Source organism: Colobus angolensis, unplaced genomic scaffold, assembly GCF_000951035.1.
Source record: "Colobus angolensis palliatus isolate OR3802 unplaced genomic scaffold, Cang.pa_1.0 Scaffold147, whole genome shotgun sequence".
Classification (NCBI taxonomy): domain Eukaryota; kingdom Metazoa; phylum Chordata; class Mammalia; order Primates; family Cercopithecidae; genus Colobus; species Colobus angolensis.
Window position 1 is genome coordinate 7,545,513 of NW_012114566.1, and position 13,443 is coordinate 7,558,955.

Consider the following 13,443-nt stretch of genomic DNA (forward strand, 5'->3'; position numbering starts at 1 on the left):
TATTAAGGGAAGAAAATAACATGAAATATGGAGTGCCCTATATTATACATCCCTGAATCTGGGAACCTATGCTTTGCTCCATTTTAAGCCCTATTTATCTTTTTCTTTTCTTTTTTCTTTTTAAGAAAGAATAGAAAAATTTGCCTAATGTACCATAAATAGTATAAAACAATCTATACCCTTAGTTATTTAGCATATATGACAAATAACTAGATATATATTTATATGTGATATATAAAAAACGTATCTTCCATTGTTTACCCTTTTCAGGGAAAAGTAATATATGACTTCTCCCTATAGTCAATATGATATCTCAATCATTGGCTAGTTACCTTTCAACAGGATTATTACTTATCTTGTCTGTCAGTCATTACTTAATATGTCTACTAGTTATTTAAGCTAGATTATAATCCAGTAACATGGAAAACATTTTAAAATTAAGTACTGGCATGAAATTTTACTAGTATCAATTTGCATTTTAATAACAGTGGTAGTCTGTAATGCCTATATTATTTTAATCATTAGTATAAATGTATATTTAGTTTCTTATTCAATCTTTTTATTCTCTCTCTCTTGATTTCAGTTTTTGTCTTAAAGCAGGCTATTATGTTCTGCAAACAACAGGAAGGGTAATAGCAAAACCTCAAATTAAGAAAAGTCAAAGCAGAATGATAGGTTTTATGAAGCAGCCCCACATAGGCTATTGTTAGGACAGAAGCCACATGCCCAGTGACACAATATGGTAGGATAAAGAATCATTCATTGGGCGATATGGACACTGAGAATGTTCCGATATTTCTGAGTGAATAGCATAGTGTCTGTTTAGAAAATTCTGGAAATGTGTCAATTAAGTGAATTAGCCACTTATTCAATTTTCTCCCCTGATGTATGCCTAAGAAAGATGATTCTGAAGCTGTCAGCATGATGACTATCCAATGGTCAATTGGGAAGACTACCATGAAACTGCAGTTGCAAAATTTAATACAAATTGACTCTTTCTTGTTTTAGGAGGTTAAAATGTGTCAATCAAAGAGTGTGATTAGTGGTTCCTATGTGTATGTTGTGCCATTATTTTTGGTTCTCAATTCACAACAGAGATTATAATTAGCTTCTTGGTTTCATTAGAATGTTACACATATACTCACTTCTAATGCATGCACATGTTATACAAACCATCTATATTTTGAGGTATTTCATGTTAACTAGCATTGTTCTTTGCCATAGTTGTTTTATAAAATATTCACCAGTATTGCCAAAAATGGCATGTTGAAGATACGATGCATGTATTAAAAGGATTTAAGTTGATTCCTCAACTACACGGAAAAATATCCCAGCTGTTTAAATCAGACAAAATCAAACCTAATTTACAAATTAGTGCATCATTTAAACTAAACCATTTTTGGTGGTTTTTACTCAGTCAAACAAAATATTTTTGTTTTTCTTGACTTTTTCTTCTAAGCACTAATTTCTTCAGGCTGTTGTTAGTTCACCCAGAAGGCAAACAACTTGCGTTAGCAGGGATTTCAGTAAAGAATTAGCAAATACTTTAAAGTATGATAAAATGCTAAAAATGCTCAAATATTTTATAATGATATTATATGTAATTAAGATCATTGGAATAAAGTAAATAATACTTATATTATGATGCATTTAAAATTATTAAATGGGCTTAAGCATTAAGAATTGAGAACTAATTTGGTACTTATATCAATTATTCTGTAGATATTGCATCTACATTCATTTTTCGCAAAACATTATGGCTGTATTTTAATAAAATATGGATGCTTTGCTGTTTTAGGTTTATGTTCAGAAATTATGAATTTTTCCTATTTCTTTTGAGACTGTTACTAGCACTTAGAAACATAATAAATTGTCGATTATTTGGAAGTAATAATTTAAGAAGAAAGTATAATTAGCTAAGATAAAACTGTGTTCTTTTGTTTTTGAATAATATAAAATGGACTTAAAAATTTGATATTAAAAGCTTGATTCTGTAACATTTGTATATTGAGAGTATATTTGTTTCACACTGATAATGATGATCTTCCATATCTTTGAAAATACATTGTTACATTTTCATAATATAGCAATTTTGTTACTCTGCAATAAGAGAAAAAAATATCTCCTTCAATGATTTTTCAAGATAATATAGGTTTTTCTCCATTTGGATCATATAAAGCAGAAAAAAAAATAATATAATGAAAAAAGGATGGGGGTGGAGAGTTTCTTTGACCTTGAATTTGAAAATGAATAGGACAATACTTGATTAAAGACAAAATTTTGGTGATTCAAAATGTCCCATGAATGATACCATGATGTTTGTGGGCTTTAGCATTTGCATACGATGTGTGCTGTGTTTAGGCTTCATGACCTGTTTTTACTTTTAGCTTTTACATTCCACAGGACTAAAACATCAGCAGGGACAGTGTTAATTAATTTATGATGTTGTTTTGTGTTTCTGAACAAGGTACTGCAGTAATTAAGTGAAATATTTATGATGAATATAAAACAATGCAAATTTATTTGTTTGCCTGAAAGCTAACTTGTTATTTATTTAGATTAATCTTTTGAAGGATTCTTTAAATTGAATCACAGAATGAGGATGCATGATATTTAAAACAGAGATGGAGATAATGCTATAGATTAATGCATTAGAGTATATTATGTCACATTGTAAGTCAGACAAAGGGTAATCATAAAAACTTTGACCAAACTGATAAGTTCTTAGTTTCGCTTGAGGAAGAGAATGTGGATCAATAATAAATTGTGAAAGGAAAATATGTAACTCACATATGCTCTATAGTGCTCAGTACAGTCCCCTGGTTTGATTGTGTGTGTGACATTATAGAAGTATAGAAAAGTTGTAGCCTTATGTGCTGTTTTGTAATAAACTATGTAACCATTTTCTTCATACAGTATATACTTAATCTGAATTTATCTCAGTCTATATTAAATGACAAGACTGCTCTACTTTTAATGACAGCAACTAAACTATACTTATTCTCCCAGAGGGGACTGATACAGTTTATGCTGTAGTTCATGCAAATCAAATATCTTCATAATCACATGTAAAGGATTGAAACACTTACTTTCCTTGGAAACAAGGCCACATTTTTCTCATCTTTCAATAAACAATAACTTTAAATGAACATTTGCAAACTTAGAAAATTTAGTTAATACCACTTTTTTTATGATAATGATCATCAAGGTTACAATGGAAATATTGCAAAAACAAAAGAAAACAATAAAAACTTCTATGTCAAACTGGAGGAAGAAAAAGTTGTTCCAGCCAGTGGGTTGCCTGTTTTCAAAGAAAAAAGTCCTTTGGAGCTGCTAGGTAGGAAATGCACTAGTCATACTGACTACATTATTCTTCGTTATGGGATTATTATACATTTTCTCACATTATGATACCTGGTATTGGAGACTGTATGTTGACAATGAATAGCATGGTATTAGAGATTATATGCTCGCAAATAATTATTACAACTAACGTTTATTACATTTATTATGTGTCAGGCATAAATCCTCATCATAATCCTATAGGAGTAACTATTTTAACTTTGCCAATGGGAAAATTGAGGCAAAGAAAAGTTAAGTACAAAGTCCAATCTCAAATCCCTTCCAAATGAAGCAGCCAGATATATTAGTCTGTTCTCATGATGCTAATAAAGACATACTAGAGAGTAGGTAATTTATAAAGAAAAGAGGTTTAATGGACTCACAGTTCCACATGGCTGGGGAGGCCTCACAATCATAGTGGAAAGCAAAGGAGGAGCAAAGTCATGTCTCACATGGAGGCAAGCAAAGAGAGCATGTGCAGGGGAACTCTCCTTTATAAAACCATCAGATCTCGTGAGACTTATTCACCATCATGAGAACACCATGGGAAAGACCTGCCTCTATGGTTCAGTTACCTCCTACTGGGTCCCTCCCACAACATGTGGGAATTATGGGAGCTACAATTCAAGATGAGATTTGGGTGGGGACATAGTCAAACCATACCTCCAGATTAGAATCCAAGTAATATGCCCCTATAGCTTTATTATTTGTCACAAGACATCATTTGGAAAAAAAAATCTGTTTCAGGACTATATCAAGACAAAGTAATGGAATAATTGCTTGTCTAAGTCTATCTGGTATCCTCTAGCCACACAAGGCTATTTAAGCTTAAATTTGAGTTAATTAAAATTAAATAAAATTAAAAAGTTGTTTTCTTAATCACACTAGCCATAGTTCAAGTTCTTAATAGCCACGTATGACTAGTGACTACTGTTTTGGATAATACAAATTTAGAACTTTTCTAACAATGCAGAAATTTCTACTGGACAGCACTAGCTGAGGCTAAGGACTTTGAAATTTACTTAAAAAGTATGTTTTCTTTGGTGAGATGTAAAAGAGTTCATGCAACTTTTTAAGATTGATTATTGAACAATTTATCATGTATCTGTTGAGACTTTTTGCTTGTTAAAAAAAATAAACAACCCATTATTAATCCATTCCTATTAAAATTATTTGTTATTATGAGAAACCTGATCCTGTTTGACCATGAAGAATATCAAGAGAGTATTAGTCTCCCATTCAGTCAGTGGTTGAATTGACAATTTTCTATTGTATAACTACATTATATAAGTACATTTTCTGCTGTATATAGCCCATTTCCAATATGCCCCCCAGTACCCCACTCCTGGTATTGATATCTTTGTACATTCCCCTCTCCCATCGTACTGGTATTGGTCTGACCAATAGAATACCACAGAAGTGATGGAAGTGACTTTTGAAATTAACTTAAAAAAGACATTGGAGTTTCTATCTTGATGTCTGTCAGAGAATCTATTTTCTCTCTTAGGCCACTCACTTTGGGAGAAATAATTTTCTAAGTTATGAGAGAAACTAACTGAGGTCTCCAGTGAAAAGCCAATGAGAAACTCAAGGTTCCACCAGCATCCAGTTAAATAAACTTGGCAGCAGATCCTTTAGGCCTCCTCACACCTTCCAAAGACTGTAGTCCTGCCCGCAATCTTCGTAAGTGATGGAATCAGAAACACTAGTTAAGTTGCTCCCATAATTCATATCCTCAGAAATTATATGAGATAAGATATTTTTGTGGTTTAAAATCTGTGTTTTGGGATAATTTGCTATATAGAAATAGATAACTAATAAAATTCCTGATCAGAAGTTATAATATAATGTAATAAATTATAATTTTTCAGATACATTATTGGTAACTTGCAGAGCGTACGATAATAGGAAAAAGCCCCTGTCATCAAGGTACTTACCAATGATTATAGTACAAGTATAACAAGTAATGTAAGTGAAGAGAAAGATTTTTGAGTATTTCCAGTTTGTGTGTGGGATAGGGGATTACATCTAGAGGAGTGGAGAAAGAAAGCCATCCTTAGGTGGGTAGTCGCTAAGTCTTGAAGGAAGAGTGGGATATTTACAGGTGGTATAAAAGTATAAGATGCAAGCATTCCTCTTGTTGGGGACAGTGTTTAAAAAGGTCTGAGGCTGAGAAATTGCTGGTGTGTTTGGTAACAGCACATGGTTCAAATGGACGAATAAAAGTGAAATTGGTCCAAAGAAGGTGGCTGAGACCATTTTGGAGAACACTTAGAATATTTGGTGAGGAGTTAATTTTAACCAGAGTCCACTGGGGATTTCAAACTCATCTTGTAGGAGGCTGGGCTTCTGGCCTCAGCAATAGGCAGGTTCTTTTCCTGCATTGTTTTCTTTATGGGCATCTCATGACAAGAACTTCTTCATACACACACACACACACACACACACACACACACGACAATTCAAGTCCTAGGAGTCACTAAAGTTTAAACTTTGACTGGCCCCTGTGCAAATAATGGATTCAAGGAAGAGATGAGTATCCAGGTGATCTATCAGAAGGTTATGGTAGACATTCAGAGAGAGAAAGCCTGAACTAATGCCAGTATTAACAATATGACAGAGAGAGAGAGAGAGAGAGAGAGAGAGAGGGAGGGGGAAGGTAAGAGGGAGGGGAGAGGGAGGGGAGAGGGAGAGGATCCAATATTAAAGACCTTGCAGAGGAAAAGTATGACTTAGCATCATCATTAAATTGAATGATGTTCGGGGGAAAACACAGCCTTTTGAAACAGAGATATGGTTCTATCAATTTTTTACTTAAACAGTTGTCATCCATCACCTTAAACACGGTCAAAATTCCTTTGCATTTCCTGCAAGAGCCTTCACCCCATCCCTATCTTTTTGGCCTTGACTTCATTCTCTCTGTTCTGAATATAACTGGATATTTTACAATTTCTGGGACTTGCCAAGCTTTCTCATACTCTGCATTTAGTTCTTCCACTTAGATTTTTTTTTTTTTCTGGCTGGCAGACTCTTCCTCTGCTTGAAGACCCGCCTAAAATGTGACCTTCTATTCATAGTCATATTTTTTGCATCTTTATTTGTTGCACACTGTATTCATATTTTCTCTGTCAAGTTTTGTGTTGCTTTGCAACACAATTTTATTAAGGTTTATTGTCTCTTTCCCTGGCCCAACTGTGAGGAGCTGAGGGATCTTAGTGCTTAGCACAAAGTGAGCACTCAAATATTGTTCAATTACACTGAAACAGAAATAAAAAATACCGGAGAATTGAAACCTGCAGATTGAAGAGCAAAGTTGATGATGAATCCTGTTGCTGATGTTCCCTGATGCTACCTCTTTTATTGCCCTTCCATGAAATACCTCTGTCTGTCTGATGGCTCTGTCCTTAATCTCCCTTTGTGTTTTATTGTTAAGTGCCACATGAGATAAGCCAGGGACCACAGGCTTGTCTGAGTTCAAAGCCAGTGTCTGTAACCACCAGACTCCACCACCGTATCTCTAACTTGCCACCACTTGACTTGAACTTGGTTGGAACTGACCTATTCTGAGTCTGCTCATCAACCTATCAGCTATGCACATTAAGGGGTGAATGCTGATGATTAAAATGAGGTTACATTGTGGTTCTGTAGCCACTGCTCATTTGTCTTCTACTTTCTCCTTAGATATCTTGAATTATAAAAGTCATTTTGTTTAACTTGACAGTAGCCTTTAGTCATAAAAATGACATTGTGTGTCTAAAGCACTGCCCCATTTAGGTGAGACACTGGGTTGAATTTGTAATACTGAGAAAAGGAAAAAAAATCTACAAGGTAAATCATCTTAAGATTATAGTTTATTTAGGAAACATTTTTACAGAGAAGGATTTCTGGAAACGTTTTACAGAGTTAGTTAGCAAAGAACAATTGGGAAGATTTTTTTGGGCAGTAGGTATAGATTAATTAACTAAAATGCCTAATCTACTTAGCACTCTGAATTTGGTGTTGGGGTAGAAGTCTTTGCTATTGTTATATATTGTATTCTTTTCTTATTGTTCTCATGTCACATATAACTAAAAAGAAATGCGAACCTCTTGATGCAAAGTTGAGAGTAGCTTCACAATTCACCACCTTCTTTGAGCAGGAACTAGTACCAAGCTCTAGTCCAAGTACTACTGAGAAGGACCTCCAAATAGGAATAAAATATGATTCCTGCTTTGGCTAAACTTACAGCCTGTTGAAGGAGCCGTTCTTCCCCTGAATCTTGAACAACAAATAATTATGAGGGCATGCATATAACTCACATGAAACCAATATTTATTCTTTAACTTTAGTCTTTACCATATGCTAACATTTTAAAGAGAAGGTCATACTGTTGGGGTGTGGCTAAAAGAACTAGAAACAGGACTTAATACTTGCAAGGACTCTCACCAGAAAAGAGAATGCTAGCTGAGAATGCCACAGGATATTCCATTCTCTTTTTGTTTGTTTGTTTGTTTTTTAACCAAGATTCTCTTGCCAGCACCCCACATGTTTAGACATAGGGAGCAGGTAAAAAGATGACTGTGAATTTGGGGATGGCAGTTTTACATGTGCAATGCTCCAAAAAAGCTTTTATTCGCTTGCTTTATGCTTACAGATATGGATGTCCATCAGTTTTCAATTAGTCAATGTGCAAACCTCTGCCAAGTGGACCAAAGTTCACAGTGTGCTCTAATGTAGTGTTACTAGGCAGGCCAGATTCCGCCCATCATGGGCAAAGGTGCCCCACATCTCAGAAGAAAGAAAAGCAAAATAGCACTGTGTATTCTGGGAAAGGTTGCAGCCTGCTTTGCATTCAGAAATTGAAGCTTTGCACTTGGGGGAAAAGATTCAAAGGAAACAAAACAGAATGAAATGGAAGCAAAATGTTGGCAAAATTCAAATTGCATTGGATTTATACTTATTGGATTTTTGAAGTAAGCCGACAAGAAAAATTACCTTCATTGCAAATCACTGAAGGGCTTTTCTATAGAATAAACACACTCACAGAGAAGAGCTAATTCAAAGGAAGCTTCAATATGTTAATATAATAATTAAGCAGTAAGGCACAACAGGTGGCCCATTTCCAAGGCATGCAGCCTGCCTCACGTGGAGTATAAGGTACCAGGCTGAAGGCTAAATGACTTTAACCACCTGAGATTGCCTATAATCGTTTTAAAATATGATATGAAGTGTTGGAAGGTATTTACCCATGCAAATAAGGGGAAAGAACCAAATTCTCTGTGTATTGTGGGCAGTCTTTAGGAGTTAAATTATTGGAATCAGCCTGAAAACTTGGAAACTTAAGTGCCTTTAATTGGAGTCTACATTTTCCCATGTTCTTGGTGGTCTTTTTTCTTTCCTGTGTATCTCATTCTCTCATCCTTTTATTTGAAACTTCCTCAGGCCAAAATTATATTTTGTTTGAAAAACTTGTGCAACGCCATTTGGTTTATTAGTTATGTGTGTGCATTTAAAGTGGTTTTTGCTTAAGTAGCTAATCAGCCTAGTACTTGGGTAGCTTCCTTTATCATGAAGCAGATTAGAACCGTCTTTCGCAAACTTTACTAGGCACAGAATCGTCTGGGATCTTGTTAAGACGCAGACTCTGATTCAGTAAGTCTGGGGTGGAGCCTGAGATCTTGCATTTCTAAAAAGCTCCCAGGAGATTACAAAGTAAACAGCAAAGTCTATTATGTCTTTTAAATATCAGGGAGCCCTGTGATGATAGGAATAGGGCTGTTAGATAGGAACAGAAGGGAGGTGAAAAAACCAATGTTTTCAAGCAGTTGACTTTATTTTATGCTTTTTGATGATTAATCTTATAAGGAAGAAATGAGAGAACATGAACCATGAGCTTGCTGGGGATTTATAGATAAGCATGTTTGTCTTATTTTGGGTCTGGTTGATATAGTTGAAGAAAAGAGAATTCCATTTTGATACAAATGTCACCAGAATGTCATAAGCCAGTGGTGTATTATTGCTTTGGAGCTTTGTTGGCAGTTCAAGTCTTGTTCAGGTAAGTGTTGACTAGAAATAGATAGAGAGAAGGTGAAACCCCTGGTTTTAACTAAATGGGCAGAATGGATTTTGTGCATGGCTGGTGTCTATAGATACTTGATGCTCTCCCCCTGCATTGTGGTGCTCTGTTATACCTGTGGATTTCTTTGGACTCCAAAGGTAATGTGAACATGAGTTCTAGAAATCCATAGTAAGTGAAACTGGTAAGAAAAATAAGACAAATGTGACTTTCCTGAATTCCTCATCAATGGAAACAAATGATGTTTCCCTTTGTCAGTTTATTTTGTCTTCTTTTTGTTTTTCCAAATAAGAAATGTCCGGGAGGGGAAGTGCTAAGTATCCTGAGCACTCAATGGGAAGCACACCGCATCGCCAGCTTCTCACTGCGGCATTTAGCACAGTGAATATTTAGCACTAATAATGGGCTTGTCAACGTAAAGTCCTAAGGAGGTGTGATTCTTTCCAAAAAATTTAATTGGCTTCTATTTTCAAGTTGACTCCAACCTCAGTTATGTTTCCTTAAAGCAGCCACAAGTATCTGGGAAACTAAAGTGTGGTCTCCCATAAATTTGCTAACTGACTCTCAGAAATATTTCTAGGTGCTGGTATCTGCTCTTCATCCTCTTTGCATCTGCTTGGTTAAGTTCCTTGTTACTTTTCCTCCTGTGGGTTGTCCTTGCAAATGGTGGAGAATTCCACGGAATGTTGTTCCCACCGTAGTTCATGAAAATGGCACTCCCGTGGAATTGTGCAGTGCACAGCCTCTGTAGCCCTACACAAGGGCACTCACCCTAATGGTGGCCTTTGTCCCTTTAGGAGTGACCCTCGAACCCTTCCCCCAAAGTTATTATTAAACTTACATAAATTAATGCTTAATTAGCTCTCCATTCCCTTCAGGGCAAAACCTTCACATCGCAGGCAACCCCAGTCCTAATTACAGCTGCAGTTTCGTCTTCCGTTACCCTACCCAAGTCTAAGGTACTGGATGTCTAACCTGGCCCACACCTCTTCCTTTGCAAGTCATTTCTCCTGCCTGGAAGTTTAATCAAATGTCTCTTCCTCTAGGATCCTTCTCTAAAGTTGTTGAACAAAATTAGTTGCCCATTTTGTTAGTTCTTCCATACTCTCACCTATTGATACCCATATGTCTGATTACATTGTATTGAAATTATATTTGTGGCTATTATCCCTACAAAACAGTTCTATCTTTAATTTCTTATTTGTGTAGCCCCAGAAGACAATTTGGCTTTGACATCTGACTTCTGAAGGTTGACTTCACTAATCAGGCCAGTTAAGATGGGATCCCCTTCCTTACTTGACACTTCTGCATGTGACATTCTCTTATCCTGCATGATGGGGTGCTGAGGGCAGCTTTCTCAGGGAGAGGAAAAAAACAGGATATAGGACTGCTGTGACCCATTAACACAGCCTCCCCCCAAATCTTTCAGATCCTCAAGTGTCATGTGACTTGGTACATTCCACATAATCACTATTATTGATTAGTTTTACAAGAGTAAAAATGCTAACATTTACTGAAGATAAGTGTTAATACCAGGTATTAAGTATTTTTATGCATGATCTTCCTTTATCCTCATCCAGCCCCAGAGGCAAATATACCATAAAGCTAATGAAGTTTAAATTTCAAGGCTATTGACTTAACAAAGACCCCTCCCAATGCTCTGTTTTTTTTTTTTTTAAGTTCCGATTAAGAAAAAAAGACGTATAATTCTGTTTCTCATTCTAAATGAGCATTCTCTTCCATACCTAATTTCCTATTAATAATTTTGTATATACTTGTATATTTTTTCCTAAAAAGGCCCCGCAAATTGCATAAGCCCCAAGTCCCACAAAACTAGATTTGCCTTGCTTGGCTCTGTATACAGGGGTCCCCAAACCCCAGGCCATGGGCCAGTACCAGTCTGTGGCCCATTAGGAATCAGGCTGCACAGCAGAAGGTGACCAGAGGTGGGTGGGCATTACCTCCCGAGTTCCACCTCATGTCAGACCGCTGCTGCATTCAATTCTCATAGAAGTGCAAACCCTATTGTGAACTGCATATGTGAGGAATCTAGGGTGCACATTCCTTATGAGAATCTAATGTCTGATGATCTTCTGAGGTGGAACAGTTTCATCTTGAAGTCATCTGCCCTGGTCCGTGGAAAAATCATCTTCTATGAAATTGGTCCCTGGTGCCAAAATGGTTGGGGACCACTGCTCTATAAGGTAGGTACTGTAAAACACTTCTAAAATATCAAAAGTGTGTCTAGAAAAATTAATCACGGAAAATGCAGGGTTGTATTATTGTAAAGTTGATGAAAATAATGTTTTTTACTTGGCCTGTTCTATCACAAAAAACACAAAACTTGAGATATTGAAATGTATATTAGAACAAGTGACCATACACTGACCTGAAAGAGTCCCAAATGACCACAAGCAATCACTTCTACAACCCGAATCCTGTTTGGCCAACCTTCATTTGAGGATGGGAACTGGGTGAAGACTGATAGCTAATCACCTACAAATGTAATCAAATATGATTTTTCATTTTACTGGGGTTTTACTTAGTATGTATGCTTATTTCATATATAATAACTAAGAATCAGAAAAGTTAACTAACTTATCAAAAATTACATAGTTAGTGATTGAGCTCAGATAAACACATATCTCTCTCTGGCATCCAAACTGAAGTCTGTCTATGTTTGCGGATTGATTTAATGTCTAAAATACAAGTGAATAGAGAACATAATGATTGACTTCCTTCCAGTCCCTTTTGTTGCTCCCTCTAGAATGTCCTTATTTGAACATTTTCCCCATGGCCTCAGAGAGGACTGAGGCCTGTTGAAGGTCATGATGCAAAGGTTGAGGCCTGTCCTGCTTCTTTTTTTACTCCTGTAATCCTGTTTCAGACTGCCATTAAGACTTGGAATTGGGCTGGCTCTTTTATTTAATTATTGTAGGTCGAATTTCCAAAATTTCTTAAAAATAAGACTTTGACCCATCTGGACTCTGGCCTCCCCTGTTCTGACTGTTGATTATTTTGCTTTCTGTTGTTTAGTTTGGGACCTATGATCCTTTCTGTTTCCCTCTTCTACTTTTCACCCTAGCTTGGCTTTGTAGGTTCTTTCCACAACTAATTTATTTGACCTGGGCTCTGGAATATGACCCTGAAACCTCTTCTTACCCAGACACACATCTCTCTCTGGCATCCTCTTGGGCATTCTTAAGCAGGAACTAGCAGAATTCATCTTAGGCAAGGTCTGTGACACAAATTAGACACACATCATAATATATAGGATTTTACCAGGGATAAGGCATTCCCTTTATGGGTTTCTTTTCTAAACCATAAATGAAACAGCCACCAATGAAATAAAATATTCCTACTCAACCTTGTCTTGGAAAATCTAACATGTATGTCAGCACAGAGGCTTTTTTTTTCAGACAAACATTGGTTGTCTTGAAATTGGAAAATTTAATCTTTTGATGGAAATAATCCTCAAATGTTACTTCTTTTCTTTCTTCTTTGATGTGCTACACTGAAGAAACTCTTCTAACAATTTCTTAGTGACTCAGGATCACCACAATCAACATCAACTATCTTGTCTGGCAAAAACTTAGGGATACCCTCACTATAGGGCATCTCTATTTAATGCAGAACAAAATATTTGTCACTCATATTTATTGTAGTGCTGTTCACACTTAGGCTAGTGATTGAAGCTCCTGTACTAAATGACCCTAGAATGCTATGCAACCAGTTGGTGTCGCTGTTTTGTCTCATTTCTTCATCTTTTCTGAAGCTGTCAGCTGTTGTTTCTTGCTTTCCTCAGTAAGCCTGCCTGTAACAAAGGTTAGTGCTCTTCATCTAGAACAACAGTTAACAGGAGCAATTTTGCCCCTTAGGGCACACTTTGTAAGTATGGAGACATTTTTAATTGTCACTATTGAACGGCGGGGAGGACTTTACTGGCATCTACTGGGTGGAGGTCAGGAATGTTGCTAAACCTCTTATAATGCACAAGATAGACCTCCACAAAAAAGATTTATCTGGGTCAAAATGACGGTATTGCC